The 20,429-nt window shown below is 44.5% G+C and overlaps 1 protein-coding gene across 1 annotated transcript in view; it reads left to right on the forward strand.

Moving 5' to 3' along the window:
• The window catches only part of LOC140732729 (uncharacterized), a 337,646-nt gene that overhangs the window by 10,824 nt on the left and 306,393 nt on the right, over positions 1-20,429 (forward strand). The window contains exons 3-5 of the transcript XR_012100119.1: positions 5,741-5,847; positions 10,968-13,999; positions 14,095-14,944. The gene's annotated coding sequence lies outside the window, so the exon portion shown is untranslated. Of the gene's footprint in view, positions 1-5,740; positions 5,848-10,967; positions 14,000-14,094 lie in introns of the transcript that reaches the window.

A 20,429-nucleotide genomic window follows, 5' to 3' on the forward strand; every position in this document is an offset into this window, starting at 1 on the left:
TGGTCAGTACTTAGTAAACCCCCCTTTGACGAGTATCACAGCTTGTAAACGCTTTCTGTAGCCAGCTAAGAGTCTTTCAATACTTGTTTGGGGGATTTTTGCCCATTCTGCCTTGCAAAAGGCTTCTAGTTCTGTGAAACACTTGGGCCATCTTGCATGCTATCACTGCACTTTTGAGGTCTATCCACAGATTTTCGATGCTGTTTAGGACGGGGGACTGTGAGGGCCATGGCAAAACCTTCAGCTTGCACCTCCTGAGTAGTCAATTGTGGATTTTGAGGTGTGTTTAAGATCATTATCCCGTTGCAGAAGCCATCCTCTTTTCATCTTCAGCTTTTTCTTTTACAGATGGTGTGATGTTTGCTTCCAGAATTTGCTGGTATTTAATTGAATTCATTCTTCCCTCTACCAGTGAAATGTTCCCCGTGCCACTGCCTGCAACACAAGCCCAAAGCGTGATCGATCCACCCCCGTGCTTAACAGGTGGAGAGGTGTACTTTTCATGAAATTCTGCACTTTTTTTCCCCCAAACATACCTTTGCTCTTTGCAGTCAAATATTTCTATTTTAACTTCATCAATCCACAGGACTTGTTTCCAAAATGCATCAGGCTTGTTTAGATGTTCTTTTGCAAACTTCTGACGCTGAAGTTTGTGGTGAGGATGCAGGAAAGGTTTTCTTCTGTTGACTCTTCCATGAAGGTCATATTTGTGCAGGTGTCACTGCACAGTAGAACAGTGCATCACTACTCCAGAGTCAGCTAAATCTTCCTAAAGGTCTTTTGCAGGCAAACAGGGGTTTTGATTTACCTTTCTAGCAATCCTACGAGCAGTTCTCTCGGAAGGTTTTCTTGGTCTTCCAGACTTCAACTTGACTTCCACCATTTCTGTCAACTGCCATTTCTTAATTGCATTACGAACTGATAAAACGGCTACCTGAAAACGCTTTGCTATCTTCTTATAGCCTTCTCCTGCTTTGTGGGCATAATTTATTTTAATTTTCAGAGTGCTGAAAGTTCAGCTGGCAGGGTTAGTGTAGAGAAACCTGAGGAGCAAAACCTCTTGTTTGTGTGGATGCTGTGTGATCTGTTCCCCCGTTACAAATCAGTACCACGAAATAACAGCAAGTACAATTAAATGATTCAACTCTTTAATTCTTCATTTGACTAAAGGGTTAGTAAAGTAAAACAAAAAGAAAAGGCCCTATTTTAATGAAACAGTCCAATGTGCACGTTGGAGCTCACAGTTTCCTCCCGCTGGTCCTCCATCGATTTCCCCGGGCTCCGTTGACTCCTGGCTCCACTCCAAGTCCACTCCGTCCTGCTGAAAACGACCTTTCCTTTCTGGCGTCTTCTCTCTTCATCTCTCGTCAAACAAAAGACCCAGACACCTCGTTCTCAGGCACAGAACAAGAAAAAACTCTCCCTTCATTGGACGGTACACATTCCAAATCCCCCGTTATCTCTAGCCATAACCCAAACACTGTTGCTACAGAAAAACCCATTGAAACCTTTCCCAGGGCATTACACATGTAATGCATTGTACTGCTGCTGCTAACTTAACAAATTTCACAACATGCCGGTGATATTAAACCTGATTCTGACTTTACTCGCATTGTTAATTTTCAATCACTGACACATTTTACTGAGCTTGTTTTACTTTGCCTTCTTTACCACCCTATCAATCCGTGTGGAAAGTGGAGAGAGCAACGGACCTGGACTAGGAGATTCCTCTTCCCATCTCTGAGGGTCTCACCATTAATGGTGTACCGTCAATTTACATTTGATCTCCCAAAGAGCACTACCTCACAGTTGACCAAATTAAACTCCATACGCCATTTCTCTGCCCATATCAGTAACTGACATCCGGCTGTGTCCTTTGGCAGACTTCGACACTATCCACAACACCAGTGATCTTCATGTTGTCTACAAACTAACCAAGCCACTCAAGCATATTCGCAACTTCTATGTGTCACAAACAGTGTAGGTCCCAGACGGGTCCCTGCAGATTACCATGAGCCACAGGCCTCCCACCACTACTCTCTCTTCTGTGAGCAGCCAGCTGTGAAGCCAAATGGCCTATAGACTGGATCCCATGCATCTTAACCATCTGAATGTACGTCCCATGAAGAATCTTGCCAAATGCATTACGAAAAGCCACGTAGACAATATCCACAGCTCTACCTTCAATCACCCTTGTCACCTCAAGTTAGTAAGACACGATTTGTCTCCCACAAAGCCATGCTAACTGCCCCAAATTAGGCCAAATGCTTGTAAATCCCAGTCATCTCCACATAACTGACGGAAGACTCAGGTCTATAGTTTTCAGGATTGTCCTTATTTCCTTTAATAAATAGAACAACATCAGCTTCTCAATAATCCCTTGGCCGGAGAGGTCATGAAGTTATTGATCAAAGCTACAGCAATCTTCTCTCTTGCCTCTCTCACTAACTTGTGGTATATCATGTCAGGCCCTGGGGACTTATCCACCTTCATGTTCTTCAAAAGACCCAACACTACCTCTTAGTGCATATATTGAGATGCCCCAGTAAGTTATCTCAGTCCACACTGATCTCACCATTCCCCTTGGTAATACTGATGTAAATTACTTATTTAGGACCTTGTCCATATCCCCCACCTCCAAATACATGTTCCATCCTTAATCTGTAAGTGGTCCTACCCTCTCCCGTTTACACTCTGCTGTTGATCGACCGTATGAGTAGAGTGCCCTGGATTCTCTTTAGTCCAACTTGCCAAGGGCATTTCACAGCCACTCCTCATTTTCCTAATTCCCTTTGAGAGTTCTTTTCTGGTTTCCTTAAAATTCTCAGTTTCACTGGTTGAATCTAGCTTCCTAAACTTTACAACACCTAATCCTTATCTTTGTAAGCAGAACAAGTGCTATACCTGCCCTTACACTTCCTCACCCACCACCATTCAGGGCCCCAGACAGTCCTTCCAGGTGAGGCGACACTTCACCTGTGAGTCGGCTGGTGTGGTATAATGCGTCCGGTGCTCCCGGTGTGGCCTTTTATATATTGGTGAGACCCGACACAGACTGTGAGACCATTTCGCTGAACACCTACGCTCGGTCCACCAGAGAAAGCAGGATCTCCCAGTGGCCACACATTTTAATTCCACATCCCATTCCCATTCTGATATGTCTATCCATGGCCTCCTCTACTGTCAAGATGAAGCCACACTCAGGTTGGAGGAACAACACCTTATATACCGGCTGGGTAGCCTCCAACCTGATGGCATGACCATTGACTTCTCTAACTTCCGTTAATGCCCCTCCTCCTCTTCTTACCCCATCCATGACAATATTTAGTTGTTTGTTTTTTTTCTCTCTCTCTGTCCATCTCTCTGCCTGTTCTCCATCTCCCTCTGGTGCTCCCCCCCCCCTTTCTTTCTTCCGAGGCCTCCCGTCCCATGATCCTTTCCCTTCTCCAGCTCTGTATCACTTTCACCAATCACCTTTCCAGCTCTTAGCTTCACCCCACCCCCTCCGGTCTTCTCCTATCATTTCGCATTTCCGCCTCCCCCCACTACTTTCAAATCTCTTACTATCTTTCCTTACAGTTAGTCCTGACGAAGGGTCTCGGCCCGAAACGTCGACAGTGCTTCTCCTTATAGATGCTGCTTGGCCTGCTGTGTTCCACCAGCATTTTGTGTGTGTTGTTTGAGTTTCCAGCATCTGCAGATTTCCTCATGTTTTCTCCTAAACTTTACCTACACTTCCTTTTTGAGTAAATTCACCACCTCTCTCAACATCCAAGATTCCCTGACCTTGCCATCCCTGTCCTCCTGACATGGACCATACCTGTCCTGTACTCTGTGCAGTTGTTTTTAAACACCCTCCACAGATCGGATGTGGACTTGCCTAAAAACTACTGTTCCCAGTTAACTCTCCCTCATTCCTGCTTAATAGTCTTCTAATTTGCCGTGTTCTAATCTAGTACTCTCACATGATTCATACTTGCCCATATCATTAACTATCTTAACACTTGTGGTTATTGCTTCCTGAAAGTTCTCTCACGGAATGTGTCAGCCTAGCCAGACTCGTTACCAGTACCAACCCTCTACATGATTTAAGAAACCCTCCTGGATGTATCCAACAAATGCTGTACCATCACATCTCTTACACTAAGGAGGTCTCAGTCTATGCTGGAGCAATTGAAATCACCCACGACAACATCCCTGATACAATCAGAATGATTGAACTTTTATTTTTGAGTTCTACCCACACAAACTCGGTGGATGTAATCACCTTTCATCTCCTCCTATTGATTCTAAAACATTGAAACAGTTCCCCAGCCCCTGTCAAACTACTCCCAAGTAACTACTGGGTGCACTTCCCACAGATATTGTCATCGGGGAGACCGTGAGACAAGACCATAAGACATAAGGACAGCACCATAGTGTGGTGGTTAGCACAACGCTTTACAGTACAGGTGACCCAGGATCAATTCCCACCGCTGTCAGGAAGGAGCTTGTACGTTGTTCTTGTGACCCTGTGGGTTTCCTCCGGGTGCTCTGGTCTCCACCCAGAGTCCAAAGGGGTACCGTTTGGTAGGTTGATTGGTCATTGTAAACTGTCCCGTGATTGGGCTAGGATTCTTGCTGGGCAGAACACCTCGAAGAGCCTATTCTGCTCTGCATCTCTGTCAATACATAAATAAATAAAGCAGCAGATATAAATGAATAAATATATCAACACACAAACAGAGGAGCTGAATTAGGCCTCTCTGCTCTGCCATTCCAAGATGGCAGATTTATTTTCTCTCTCTATTGCATTTGCCTGCCTGCCCCTGTAATCTTCGGTGATTTCCTAATCAGGGATCTGTTAAATTCACCAACTTGGCCATAAATTTCTACAGATTCATCAACTTCTGCCTAAATAATTCCTCCTCATCTCTGTTCTAAAAAGACATCCTTGTATTCTGAGACCGTGCCCTGTGGTCATAGACTCCACTGCAGGAAACATTCTCTATCTGTCCACTCTATCTCAGCCTTTCAACATTCGATACTTTTCAAAACTCTATTCTTTTAAACTCCCATGAGTACAGGCCCAGAATCAATAAATGCTCCTGATATATTAACACTTTTATTTCCAGGAACGTTCTCGTGAACTTTCTCTGGACCCTCTTTTCTGTTTATTCTGTGTTGTTAACAAAACAAAATAATGGTTATCAGCTTGGTCTACTGTAAGGAAGGGAGAGGCAAAGAAAGACAAAGAACAAAGAAATTATCATTTTTACAATAAGTAGCTCAGACTGGAGAGTTTCGAGTGATGCAGAATAACCTATCAACTGGTCGGGTTCAATTGTATGACACACACTGCAAAGGAGCTTCTGGAAAAGTACAGAATCACCTATACTACTGTTACTGAAAATTCAATGAACAACTACTCATACAGGTGATTATATAAACATTATAAGCAAACTGGAAGAAAAAGAACAATGTTACTCTAATCCAACACTACCTTCCTGTCTGCACTGAAACAATGTCAAAGGTCAACAGCAAAATAAAGCATCTTAAGGAAGGTCTTACCTGCGACTTCTCACTGCTCCCCCTCCCCACACCTGGGTCACTTACTCAGCCTCTTCACGCCAGAGCCTCTCAGCTCCCAACTCCAAAGACTCCAGCCTGCTTGACCCCAACTTCTTTCTATTAGCTGCTGTTCATTACCTGATTACCCAATCACTGTCGACTATCAATTTGCAAATGTGTCTCCTTTAAGGTCCTAGTGAGGTGAAACTTACCACCAAGTGGGACTGGGAAGCTTTCGAAAAAACCAACAGAGGGCAACTACAACAGCCACAAGGAAGGAAAAGTTGAAGTATGAAGGTAAGCGAGCTTAGCAAGAGTGCATGGCGTTTCAGGAGAAATACGAGCATGGATAGAGCTTTGGCTATTGGAAGGGGGCAAAGAGTGGGAATTAAGAGGTCCTTTTCTGATTGGCTGCTGTTCCTCAGGGGTCAGTTTTGGGACTACTTCTCTGTACATTGTATATCAGTGATTTGGCTGACAGAATTGCTGGCTTTGTGGCCAAGTTTGTGGATGATACAAAGATATGTGGAGGGACAGGTAGAATTGTGGAAGGAGAGAGGGGTGCAGAAGGACTTGGACTGATTCTGAGAATAGGCAAAGAAATGACAATTTTCCAAATGGAGAGAAAATGAGAAAAAATGAGGTGCAAAAGGACATGCTAGTCCTTGTGCAGGATTCCCAAGGTTAACTTGCAGATGGAATCGGTGGGGAGGAAGGCAAATGCAATTTTAGCATTCATTTCGAGAGGACTAGACTATTAAAGCAGGGATGTAATGCTGAGGCTTTATAAGACTCTGGTGAGGCCTCATTCGGATCATTGTGAGCAGTTTCGTTCCCCTTATCTAAGAAAGGATGTGCTGATATTGGGAGGGTTCAAAGGGGGTTCAGGAAATTGATCCCAGAAATGTAAGGCTTCTCAAATGAGGAAAGTTTGGCTGTGAGCCTGCACTTGCTGGAATTTAGGGAAATAGAAGGTGTGGGAGGATCTCACTGAATCCTATTGAATGTTGAAATGCCAAGATGGAGTGGGTGTGGAGAGGATGTTTCCTATAGTGAGGGAGCCTAGGACCAGAGGGCACAACCTCAGGGTTGTCCATTTAGAACAGAGATAGGGAGGAATTTCTTCAGCCAGAAGGTGGTGAATCTGTGGAATTTATTGCCACAGGGGGCTGTGGAGGCCAGGTCACTGGGTGTATTTAAGGCAGAGGCTCATAGGTTCTTGATAAGTCAGGGCGTAAAAGATTACGGGAGGAAGACAAGCGAATGGAGTCAAGAGGGAAATGGATCAGTCATGATTTGAAGAATGTGAATGGAGCGGATTTGAAGAACCGAATGGCCTAATTTGTTCCTCTATCTTATGGTCTAAGTCACCTTGCTCATCACACCCTCTCCTCATTACTGCTGTGAGGGAGGAGGTAGCAGAGCCGGAGGACGCACACTCATCATGGACAGAACTGTAGCATAACGGGTAGCAGGTCACTATTACAGAGCCAGGGACACCAGTTCGATTCCCACCACCGTCTGTAAGGAGATGTATGTACAGGTCACTGTACAAATGTCAATGTTTATTTTGTTGTGTGTTATGTATAAATCTGTCTGATCTACAAACTCCATTTCCCTGACATTTTTGTCTGCACCCTGCCCTGGGATATCTTCCCAAAATCAACACCTCACACTTAGCATCATGGAGTGATAGAAAGCTAAAGCACAGAAACAGGCCCGTAAACATTGAAATCAAAATCGCATCCACCACTTTTGCTAGCAGCTTGTTCCACACTCTCACCTCCCTCGGTGAAGTGGTTTCCCCTTCAACATTTTACTTTTCACCCTTAACCCATGATCTCCAGTTGTTGTGTCAGCCAATCTCAGTGGAAAAAGCCTGCTTGCATTTACCCTATCTATACCCCTCATAATGTTGTATACATCTATCAAATCTCTCCTGAGTCTTCTATGTTCCAAGGAATAAAATTATATCCGACTCAATCTTTTCTTGTACCTCATGTCTCCAGTCCCGGCAACATCCTGTAAATTTTCTCTGTAAACTTTCAATCTTATTTGCATCTTTCCTGTAGGTAGGTGACCAAAGCTGCACACAGTTCTCCAAATTAGGCCTCACCAACATCATACAACTTGAACATAGCAACCCATCTCCTGGGCTCACTATTATGATCGATGAAGGCCAATATGCCAAATACTTTAGGACCCAATCTGCCTGCAACACACACTTTCAATGAATTATGGTTGTGCATTCCCAGTCCCCTTTGTTCCACCACACTCCTCAGTGCCGGACCATTCAATGTAACACGTACCCTGGTTGGTCCTACTGAAATTCACCACCTCGTACTTGTCTGCATGAAATTCCATCTGCCATTTTTCATCCCATTTTTCCAGCTGGTAGAGATCCCCCTGCAGGCTATGATCGTCTTCCTCACTGTCCACTACAACACAAATCTTGGTGTCATCTGCAAATTTGCTGATCCAGTTTACCACATTATCATCCAGAATGTTGATACAGATGACAAACAACAACAGACACATCACCAATCCCTACAGCAGTCCATTAGTCACAGAAAAAACTATCTGTTACCAATCTCTGGCTTCTTCCATAATCCAATTTACTATCTCATCTTCAATGTCAAGTAATGGAATCGTCTTGACCAATGTCCCATGTGGGACTTTGTCAAAGGCCTTGCTGAAGTCCATGTAGGTAACATCCACTCCCTTGCCTTCATCAACTTTCCTGGTAACTTCTTCGAAAATCTCTGTAAGATTGGTTAGACACGACCTACCATACACAAAGCCATCCTGACTATCCCTAATCAATCCCGTCTATTAAATACTCATATACCTGGTCCCTAAGAATACCGTCCGATAACTTTCCCACTACTGATGTCAGACTCAATGGCCTATAATTTCCTGGTTCATTCTTACAGCCTTTCGTAAGCAGCAGAACAGCATCAGCTATTCTTCACTCATCTGGTACCTCACCTGTCATTAAGGATGATTTAACTGGGACCCCTGCAGTTTCAGCACTTGCATTCCACAGGATCCGAGGGAATACCTTGTGAGGAGTGAGCACCTCCTCTGTAATCTGTACAGGGTCCAGGACCTCACTGCTGCTTAGCCTCACTTCTTTCAACTCTGTGTCCATCTCCCAAGTTGATACAGATGTGTAAAATCAATTTCAGATCCCCCCGTTTCTTTTGGCTTCAAGCCTAGATTACCATTGTGATCTCGCAGTGGACCAATTTTGTCCTTTGCAATCCTTTTGCTCTTAACATACTGTGTCTGTAGAAGCCCTTAGGATTCTCCTGTGACTTGGTCTGTTGGAGCAGCCTCATGCCTTCTTTTAGCCTTCCTTGTTTCTTTCTTAAGTGTTCTCTTGCATTGCCTTGAAATTCAAGTCAAGTCACTTTTATTGTCATTTCGACTATAACTGCTGGTACAGTACATAGTAAAAATGAGACAACGTTTTTCAGGACCATGGTTTACATAACACAGTACAAAAAACTAGACTGAACTACGTAATAAAAAAAAACACAGAGAAAGCTATACTAGTCTACAGATGTACACATGACTGCATAAAGTACACAAAAACAGTGCAGGCATTACAATAAATAATAAACTGGACAATAGGGCAACGTGTCAGTCCAAGCTAATGGCATAATGATCACTAGATGCAAAGTTTTCGAGTTTAACTCCAGCTGCCATTCCTTGGCCCTGTTCCCCAGGTCATCTGGAATTCCGTGTATTCTGAGATAACCCTCTTCACTGTGCACTACCTCACCAACTTCGTTGATCGGGTAAACTTATTTGAAGAGGGACACTGCACAAACCCTTCGGTACACCGTTGGTCACATTCCCATTGCAACTCTTAACCACCAAGGCCAATATTGTGTCCATTTCCTTATCTCACCCTCGATCCCACGTGTTCTCACCTTCCAGACTAGCTACAAGGTGACATCTTTTCAAAGTCCCCCATAGACAACATCTGCCTTGCCATGTCAATCCTCTTGGCCACACCTTTTCCCCACCGTGTATCACTCCCACCCAATGGCTTATGTGAAGTAATGGTCTGGAGGGATCTAAATGAGGTCTCCACCATTCGTGGCCCTGCTGCCTACCTGTTGCTGTACCCAGCCCACAGCCACTCCCTCTTTGGCTCAGAGGTGCTCCCTCCCCCGATGCTCCCTCATTGGCCCTGAGGTACTTCCTTCCAGCTCCCTTAAAACCGGTCACTCCCTCCAGCTCAGATGTGCTCCCCCCACCAAACGGATGATCCTTCCCCCGTCCAGTGCTGCTCTCACCAGCAAACACACTCTCCCCATCCTAGAGGATCACGGTCTGGGCTCCTTCTGCTCCTGCACACGGAGTGGCTGAGTCAGGTGTTGAAGCCCCTCAAACGCTGAAAGGGTTTATTAACCCGAGGAGCTATGTAAGTGTTAAATGAAAGTTTTCAAAGGAAAATGAATAAGGTAAACAGTAATACTCAGATCTTGAGTTGCAAAGAGTCCTTGAACGTGAGCCTGTAGGTGGTAGAATCAGTTCAGGCTGAAGTTATCCACGCCGGTACAGGAGTCTGATAGTTGAAAGGTAATACCTGTTCCTGAAGCTGGTGGTGTGGGACCAAAGGCTTCTGACCCTTCTGCCTGATTGTATCAGTGAGATGAGAGTGTTGGCAGGACCGTGAGGGTCTTTGATGATGGATGCTGTTTCCTTGTGGCAGTGTTCCTTGTAAATGTGCCCATTCCTGGGAATGCCTGTGGTGGACTGGACTGTATCCACCACTTTCTTCAGCATTTTCCGTCCTTGGACATTGGTGTTTCCACACCAGGCTGTGATGCAACCAGCTGGAATGTTCTCCACTCCACATCATTAGAACTTTCTCAGTTTTTGGTGACAAGTGAATCTACACAAGTAAGAAAGTAGAGGTGCGGTCGAGCATTTGTGATGACGCTTACATTCCGGTCCCAGAACAGATCCCCTGATATGTTAACGCCAAGGAATTTTTACCTAACTGACTCCCTCTGCCTCTGATGCCCAAGTGAGGACTGGCTCATGTACCTCCAGTTTCCTACTATAGTCTGTAATCAGCTCTTGGCTTTCCTGACATTGACCATAAAATATAAGACCAGAATTAGGCCATTTGGCCCATCAAGTCTAGTCTAGCATTCCAACATAGCTGAACCATTTTTCCCTCTCAGCCCCAATCTCCTGCCTTCTCCCCATATCCCTTCATCCCTGACCAATCCATCAATCTCTGCCTTAAATATACCCAGTGACTTGGCCTCCACAACCATCTGTGGCAACAAGTTATAGGTTGTGTGTGAGGGTGTGTTTTGGTTGTGTGTTTGTGTGAGGGTGTCTGCAGGTTGATGAAGGGAGATTGGGGCACTCAATGGATTTCTTGTTTTTAGCCGAGACACCAGACACGCTGGTCAGACGGACGTAGCAGTCTGTCACATGATCCTTCTGCTCCCGCCATATCATCAGGACAGCACAGAATTGAGTTCCGAGCACCTCCGTGACAAGCTTTACGATGGACAGCGCATGTTGTACAACAACGTGAGGAGCCCAGGCTTTGTCTGAATCACCAATTTTCCACCCAAAGAACAGCAAAGGCTTTCTTAATAAGAGGAGTCAATTTCCATCCTTGAGATCTTAGTGTATACTCGTCACAAATGTGACAAAGAATCATAGTTGTTGCAACATTGGTAAGACATTTTGCAATCACAAATACTCCTGAAAATACTGAGTGAAAAACATTCCTCTAATATCCCCCTTGAACTTCCCTCCCCTTACCTTAAAGCCGTGTCCTCTTATACTGAGCAGTGGTGCCCTGGGGAAGAGGCACTGGCTGTCTACTCTGTCTATTCCTCTTAATATCTTGTACACCTCTATCATGTCTCCACTCAGCCTCCTTCTCTCCAAAGAGTAAAGCCCTAGCTCCCTTAATCTCTGATCATAATCCATACTCTCTAAACCAGGCAGCATCCTGGTAAATCTCCACTGTACCCTTTCCAATGCTTCCACATCCTACCTATAATGAGGTGACCAGAACTTTACACAGTACTCCAAGTGTGACCTAACTAGAGTTTTATAGAGCTGCATCATTACATCGTGTCTCTTAAACTCTATCCCTCTACATATGAAAGCTAACACCCCATAAGCTTTCTTAACTACCCTATCTACCTGTGAGGCAACTTTCAGGGATCTGTGGACATGTACCCCCAGATCCCTCTGCTCCTCCACAATACCAAGTATCCTGCCATTTACTCTGTACTCTGCCTTGGAGTTTGTCCTTCCAAAGTGTACCACCTCACACTTCTCCGGGTCAAACTCCATCTGCCACTTCTCAGCCCACTTCTTCATCCTATCAATGTCACTCTGCAATTTTCGACAATCCTCTACACTATCTACAACACCACCAACCTTTGTGTCGCCTGCAAACTTGCCAACCCACCCTTCTACCCCCACATCCAGATTGTTAATAAAACTCACAAAAAGTAGAGGTCCCAGAACAGATCCTTGTGGGACACCACTAGTCACAACTCTCCAATCTGAATGTACTCCCTCCACCACGACCCTCTGCCTTCTGCAGGCAAGCCAATTCTGAATCCACCCGGCCAAACTTCCCTGGATCCCATGCCTTCTGATTTCCTGAATAAGCCTACTGTGTGGAACCTTGTCAAATGCCTTACTAAAATCCATTTAGATCACATCCACTGCACTACCCTCATCTATATGCCTGGTCACCTCCTCAAAGAACTCTATCAGGCTTTCTAGGCATGATCTGCCCTTCACAAAGCCATGCTGACTGTCCCTGATCAGACCATGATTCTCTAAATGCCCATAGATCCTATCTCTAAGAATCTTTTCCAACAGCTTTCCCACCTCAGACGTAAGGCTCACTGGTCTATAATTACCCAGACTATCCCTACTACCTTTTTTGAACAAGGGGACAACATTCGCCTCCTTCCAATCCTCCAGTGCCATTCCTGTGGACAACGAGGACATAAAGATAGTAGCCACAGGCTCAGCAATCTCTTCTCTCAAGTCGTGGAGCAGCCTGGGGAATATTCCGTCAGTCCCCAGGGACTTATCCGTCCTAATGTATTTTAACAACTCCAACACCTCCTCTCCCTTAATATCAACATGCTCCGGAACATCAACCTCACTCATATTGTCCTCACCATCATCAAGTTCCCTCTCAGTGGTGAATACCGAAGAGAAGTATTCATTGAGGACCTCACTCACTTCCACAGCCTCCAGGCACATCTTCCCACCTTTATCTGTAATCGGTCCTACCTTCACTCCTGTCATCCTTTTGTTCTTCACATAATTGAAGAATGCTTTGGGGTTTTCCTTTACCCTACTCGCCACGGCCTTCTCATGCCCCCTTCTTGCTCTTCTCAGCCCCTTCTTAAGCTCCTTTCTTGCTACCTTATATTCCTCAATAGACCCATCTGATCCTTGCTTCCTAAACCTCATGTATGCTGTCTTCTTCCACCTGACTAGATTTTCCACCTCCCTTGTCACCCATGGTTCCTTCATCCTACCATTCTCTATCTTCCTCACTGGGACAAATTTATCCCTAACATCTTGCAAGAGATCCTTAAACATTGACCACATGTCCATAGTATATTTCCCTGCAAAAACATCATCCCAATTCACACCCGCAAGTTCTAGCCTTTTAGCCTCATAATTTGCCATTCCCCAATTAAAAATTTTCCTGTCCTCTCTGATTCTATCCTTTTCCATGATAATGCTAAAGGCCAGGGAGCGATGATCACTGTCCCCCAGATGCTCACCCACTGAGAGGTCTGTGACCTGACCTGGTCCGTTACCTAATACTGGATCTAGTATGGCATTCCTCCTGGTCGTCCTGTCAACATACTGTGTTTGTTCCTTGCAATCCTTTTGCTCTTAACGTATCTGTAAAATCCCATAGGATTCTCCTTCACCTTGTCTGCTCGAGCAACCTCACGCCTTCTTTTAGCCCTCCTGATGTTCTCCTGCATTTCCTGTACTCCATAACTACCTCATTTGTTCCTGCCTATAATCAACCTCCTATCTTTCTTACTCAGGGCCTCAATATCTCTTGTAAAAATGAAGGTTCCCTAAAGCTGCTATCTTTATCTTGTGTTCGGACAGACACATATAAACTCTGTTCTATCTCTCGGACTCTAACATCCAATCTCCATCCTATCCAGCCTTTCTACAGTATAAGAGTCCCAGCCAATCTTTGGAAAGTTAATAATCACCTGCTATCACAACCTTATTTTTCTTGCAGTTGTCTCTCTACAAATTTGCTCCATGATCCCATTAACCTGGACATCCCTTTCTTGTTCCACGGATCCACACATACAGCATCAGTAGACAAGTCCCCCAGTCTGTCCTGTCTGAGCACTGCCATGACATTTTCCCTCACTAATAAGTACATTTCCAGGTGCAACACGCTGGAGGAACTCAGCAGGTCGGGCAGCATCTGTGGAAACCTTGCTCATTTCCACGGATGCTGCCCGACCTGCTCATTTCCTCCAGCGTGTTGTACGTGTTGCTTTGACCACAGCATCTGCAGTGTACTTTGTGTTTAATTACATTCCCACATCGCCTCCTGTTTTGAAATTTCATGTCAACACTGCATTTCACCAAATACTATAATTGAAATATGTATATATTTGTACTTAAACCAAAGATGCAGTTTCAAACCCTATCCAAAATTTCCTTTTCATCCATCTACCTCAATGATTGCCCATTCCTTTAATTGACAACCTCTCCTTCATCCTGTTCTTTCACACGATAATTATAAAAGAATACCAGCCATTTCTATAATTCCAATAGTTATACTAGAACTCAGAATGGTTGCCCTCCCATCCTGCCAGTGTCCTGAAAGTTCGCCATCCACCTCCCAGAGTGTAATAGTTGTGATATTGATCCCCCTCTTTCCTAATCTCTTTGGTAGCTTCTCCGATGTGGTTTGCCAAGTTAGTTCTATTTTCTGATTGGTCAGGTTTGTAAGTACAGCAACACAGGAGACCCTTTCTCTGAAAGAACTGAATCCCAAGCCACTCTGCTCTGTAATGCTACTGTACGAGCAGCCATCGGTTTCTGAGACAACTTGGTTAATGCTTATTGGGTTTGATCAAAGGCAAGTGTAGTTTCATTCATTATTTTCTACAAATTTGATGCCATATTAATCAGTCCCCGTGACAGCCTCACGGTCCCATATCCCGGCAAGGCAATCGTCCAGAATCACTCAGCCTCTGTTTTGGATTTCTGGTGCCACCAGACCAGAGGGTGGTGAGGTGGTGAATTGAATTGACTTTATTTCTTACATCCTTCACATACATGATGAGTAAAAATCTTTACATTACATCTCTGTCTAAATGTGCAATGTGCATTTATAGTCATTTGTAATAAATAGTCTGTATAACAGGACAGAAATACAATGGTGTCAGTGTGAATTAATCAGTCTGATGGCCTGGTGGAAGAAGCTGTCCCGGAGCCTGTTGGTCCTGGCTTTTATGCTGCGGGACCACTTCCCAGATGGTAGCAGCTGGAACAGTTTGTAGTTGTGGTGACTTGGGTCTGCAATGATCCTTTGGGCCCTTATTACACACCTGTCACTGAAACAGTGGGAAGTTCACATTTACAGATGTACTGGGCTGCCCGCACCACTCTCTGCAGAGTCCTGCGATTGAGGGAGGTACAGTTCCCATACCAGGCAGTGATGCAGCCAGTCAGGATGCTCTCAATTGTGTCCCTGTTGCATGTTCTTAGGATTTGGGGGCCCATACCGAACTTCTTCAACCGTCTGAGGTGAAAGAGGTGCTGTTGTGCATTTTTCACCACACGGCCGATATGTACAGACCACGTGAGATCATCGTTGATGTGTATGGCAAGGAACTTAAACGCCAAGTTTAAATATTGCGAGTATCGCATGTGGAGTATTATGTAGGCAAGACAACAGCAGCCCTTCCAGGGCCAATGCTCTTTCCACTACCCCTCATTCTCAGGGAAGATGCCTGACAGACGGGGGTACGTCCAGTAACCACATAGCCAGTGAGTACTCTTCAGCAGACGGGCAGGACTGAAGTTTGTTAGTTCCATATATACACCTTTACTGCTCCCAGATAGTGACCTTCAAGTTGCAGTGATACGTAACCTGGTCAATACCCTCAGTTCCAGAAAAGGAACATTTGAATCTCCTCTCAATCACTGACGAACCATCAGTGTATTTATTTTTCTCGATATTTATCATGTGTAACCCTCAGGTTGGGCCGGCGGTGTTAGTCTAGGGAAGACAGTCTCCGGCTCCACCAGATGTGTGAAACCTGAGGTGTAAAACCTCTTGTTTGTGTGGATCTGTGTGATCTGTTCCCCCGTTACAAATCAGTACCACGAAATAACAGAGAGTACACCATGTGCAGTTAATCGATTTTGCTTTTTAATTCTTCATTTGACTAAAGGGTTAGTAAAGTAAAACAAAAAGAAAAGGGCCCATTTTAATGAAACAGTCTAATGTGCACGTTGGAGCTCACAGTTTCCTCCCGCTGGTCCTCCATCGATTTCCCCGGGCTCCGTTGACTCCTGGCTCCACTCCAAGTCCACTCCGTCCTGCTGTCTACGACCTTTCCTTTCTGGCGTCTTCTCTCTTCATCTCTCGTCAAACAAAAGACCCAGACACCTCGTTCTCAGGCACAGAACAAGAAAAAACTCTCCCTTCATTGGACGGTACACATTCCAAATCCCCCGTTATCTCTATCTCCTAAACAGAGATACTGTTTTGGATACTGTTGGGGCAGATGTCTCATCAGGGGAAGGCAGCAGCAGCCGAGTTCATGGCACCATGGGTGGCTCTGTGGCACAGGAGGGAAGGAAAAGGAGTGGGAGAGCTATAGTGATAGGGGATTCGATTGTAAGGGGAATAGATAGGCGTTTCTGCGGCCGCAAACGAGACTCTGGGATGGTATGTTACTTCCCTGGTGCAAGGGTCAAGGATGTCTCTGAGCGGCTGCAGGACATTCTGGAATGGGAGGGTGAACAGCCAGTGGTCGTGGTACACATAGGTACCAACGATATAGGTATAAAATGAGATGAGGTCCTACAAGGTGAATTTAGGGAGTTTGGAGATAAACTAAAAAGTAGGACTACAAAGGTAATAATCTCTGGATTACTACCAGCGGCACGTGCTAGTCAGAGTAGAAATAGGAGGATATTTCAGATGAATACGTGGCTTGAAAAATGGTGCAAAAGGGAGGGATTCAAATTTCTGGGGATTGCAACCAGTTCTAGGGGAGGTGGGACCGGTATAAACAGGACGGTCTGCACCTGGGCTGGACTGGAACCAATGTCCTAGGAGGAGCGTTTGCTACTGCTGTTCAGGAGGATTTAAACTAATATGGCAGGGGGATGGGAACAAGTACAGAGAGACAGAGGGGTGTAAAATGAGGGTAGAAGCAAAAAGTAGTAAGGTGAAAAGTAAAAGTGGCAGGCAGGCAAATCTAGGGCAAAAGGCAAAAAGGGCCACTTTTCAACATAATTGTATAAGGGCTCAGAGTGTTGTAAAAACGAGCCTGAAGGCTTTGTGTGTCAATGCGAGGAGCATTCGTAACAAGGTGGATGAATTGAATGTGCAGATAGTTATTAATGAATATGATATAGTTGGGATCACAGAGACATGGCTCCAGGGTGATCAAGGATGGGAGCTCAACATCCAGGGATATTCAATATTCAGGAGGGATAGACAGAAAAGAAAAGGAGGTGGGGTAGCATTGGTGGTTAGAGAGGAGATTAACACAATAGAAAGGAAGGACATTAGCCTGGAGGATGTGGAATCGATATGGGTAGAGCTGCATAACACTAAGGGGCAGAAAACGCTGGTGGGAGTTGTGTACAGGCCACCTAACAGTAGTAGTGAGGTTGGGGATGGCATTAAACAGGAAATTAGAAATGCGTGCAATAAAGGAACAGTAGTTATAATGGGTGACTTCAATCTACACATAGATTGGGTGAACCAAATTGGTAAGGGTGCTGAGGAAGAGGATTTCTTGGAATGTATGTGGGATGGTTTTCTGAAACAACGTGTCGAGGAATCAACTAGAGAGCAGGCCATTCTAGATTGGGTATTGAGCAATGAGGAAGGGTTAGTTAGCAATCTTGTCGTGCAAGGCACCTTGGGTAAGAGTGACCATAATATGGTGGAATTCTTCATTAAGATGGAGAGTGACATAGTTAATTCAGAAACAAAGGTCCTGAACTTAAAGAAGGGAAACTTTGAAGGTATGAGACGTGAATTAGCTAAGATTGACTGGCAAATGATACTTAAAGGGTTGACGGTGGATATGCAATGGCAAGCATTTAAAGATCGCAAAAGAATAAACCAGGGAAGGTAGTGCACCCGTGGCTGACAAGGGAAGTTAGGGATAGTATCAAGTCCAAAGAAGAAACATATAAATTAGCAAAAAAAAGTGGCACACCTGAGGACTGGGAGAAATTGAGAGACACAAGGGCTTAATTAGGAAAGGGAAGAAAGATTATGAGCGAAAGCTGACAGGGAACATAAATCTAACTGTAAAAGCTTTTATAGATATGTGAAAAGAAAAAGATTGGTCAAGACAAATGTAGGTCCCTTACAAACAGGAACAGGTGAATTGATCATAGGGAACAAAGATATGGCAGACCAATTGAATACCGTAGATTCCGGATTTTAAGCCGCTACTTTTTTCCCACATTTTGAACAGCTTTGAACTTTGCGGCCTTTAATACGGAGCGGCTAATACATTATTTTTTTCATGCCGCCTCGTAAACATTTTGCCTCCTAACAGTAGACCATTAAAATTGATGAGTAGTTCACAGAGGTCCAATGAAATTGTACGATAAATCAAGCGCACTTTCACAATTAAATTATTGTAAATCAGTCATTTGTACTCACCCTCATCAACATGGACAACACTCGAAGCATTGTGCTGCCTTATGGCAGTTATTTAGTTTATAATATTTTCGCTTAGTAATTCATTTTCTAGTTAAAGTTAGAAGAGTTTTAACTATATTTGTTTTCTGTACTACATCGCGGGATGCTATGACGTCACACCCGGTTTCGCAGTGTCTTGTGGGAAAACGCCGCTTGTGAATAAACGGAAAGGAGGGGGTCGAGCGGCGGAGCGAAAACGCTGCTTTTAAGTTAAAGGCGATCAATAACTTTTCCTGGTAGGCTGCAGTATATATATTTTTTACCAGTCGTTAGGAGATATTGGAATGTTGTTCAGTAAAGAAGTATACGCAACGTATATTTAAAAGTAGCCGCGTTACGGGCACGGTTCGAAAAAAAGCATTTGCAATATGTATTTGTTTTTGTTACCATATGGATTTAATTAAAAGTTAAAAAATCCTCACGTGTAATATCTTTCTGTGTAAATATCTCATATTACACCGTGGGACACCTGCGGCCGAAAATCCGGTGCGGCCTTTACAATTAAAAAATTGATTTTATTTCTAAAATTAGAGCCAGCGGCTTTTAATCAGGTGCGCTCTGTAGTCCGGAATCTACGGTAACTACTTTGGTTCTTTCTTCACTAAGGAGGACATAAATAATCTTCCGGAAATAGTAAGGGACCGAGGGTCTAGTGAGATGGAGGAACTGAGGGAAATACATGTTGGTAGGGAAGTGGTGTTAGGTAAATTGAAGGGATTAAAGGCAGATAAATCCCCAGGGCCAGATGGTCTGCATCCCAGAGTGCTTAAGGAAGTAGCCCAAGAAATAGTGGATACATTAGTGATAATTTTTCAAAACTCCTTAGATTCTGGATTAGTTCCTGAGGGTTGGAGGGTGGCTAATGTAACCCCACTTTTTAAAAAAGGAGGGAGAGAAAAACAGGAGAATTATGGAATCTGGCTTCCTAAACCTTACCTACACTTCCTTTTCTTTTTGACTAAATTCACCACTTCTCTCAACATCCAAGATTCCCTGACCTTGCCATCCCTGTCCTCCTGACATGGAGCATACCTGTCCTGTACTCTGTGAAGTTGGTTTTTTAACACCCTCCACAGGTCAGATGTGAACTTGTCTAAAAACTACTGTTCCCAGTTAATTATCCCTGGTTCCTGCTGAGTAGTCTTGTAATTTGCCGTGCTCTAATCTAGTACTCTGGCATGATTTGTACTTGCCCTTATTGTTAGATATCTTAAAACTTGTGGTTAGTGTTCGCCTGACAATTCTCCCATGGGAATGTGTCAGTCTGGCCAGGCTTATTACTCAACAGCAGGTCCACCTCACCTCACCTATGTTTTAAGAGACACTCCTGGATGAATCTACCAAATTCTGTCCTGTCTGATCTCTTGCACTACGGAGCAATCTCTTCCACGAAGGAGCAATGTATATTGGAGTAACTGAAATCAACCACGACAAAAGCCCTGATACAATCAGAATGATTGCATCTTTATTGTGATGAGTTTTACCCATACACACTCAATGGATCCAATCACCTTTAATCTCCTTCTATCAATTCTCAAACATTGAAACGGTGGAACATTCAGCACCCATTCCAGTTCTCCAGCCCCTGTCAAACTACTGTCCCAAGTAGCTACTGGGTGCACAAACTGCAGATATCGTCATCGGGGAGACGGTGAGACAAGACCATAAGACATGAGGACAGCACCATAGTGTGGTGGTTAGCACAACGCTTTACAGTACAGGTGACCCAGGATCAATTCCCACCGCTGTCAGGAAGGAGCTTGTACGTTGTCCTTGTGACCCTGTGGGTTTCCTCCGGGTGCTCTGGTCTCCACCCAGAGTCCAAAAGGGAACTGGTTGGTAGGTTGATTGGTCATTGTAAACTGTCCCGTGATTGGGCTAGGATTCTTGCTGGGCCGAACTC

The sequence above is a fragment of the Hemitrygon akajei genome, chromosome 1 (assembly GCF_048418815.1).
Source record: "Hemitrygon akajei chromosome 1, sHemAka1.3, whole genome shotgun sequence".
In the NCBI taxonomy this organism is placed as follows: Eukaryota; Metazoa; Chordata; class Chondrichthyes; order Myliobatiformes; family Dasyatidae; genus Hemitrygon; species Hemitrygon akajei.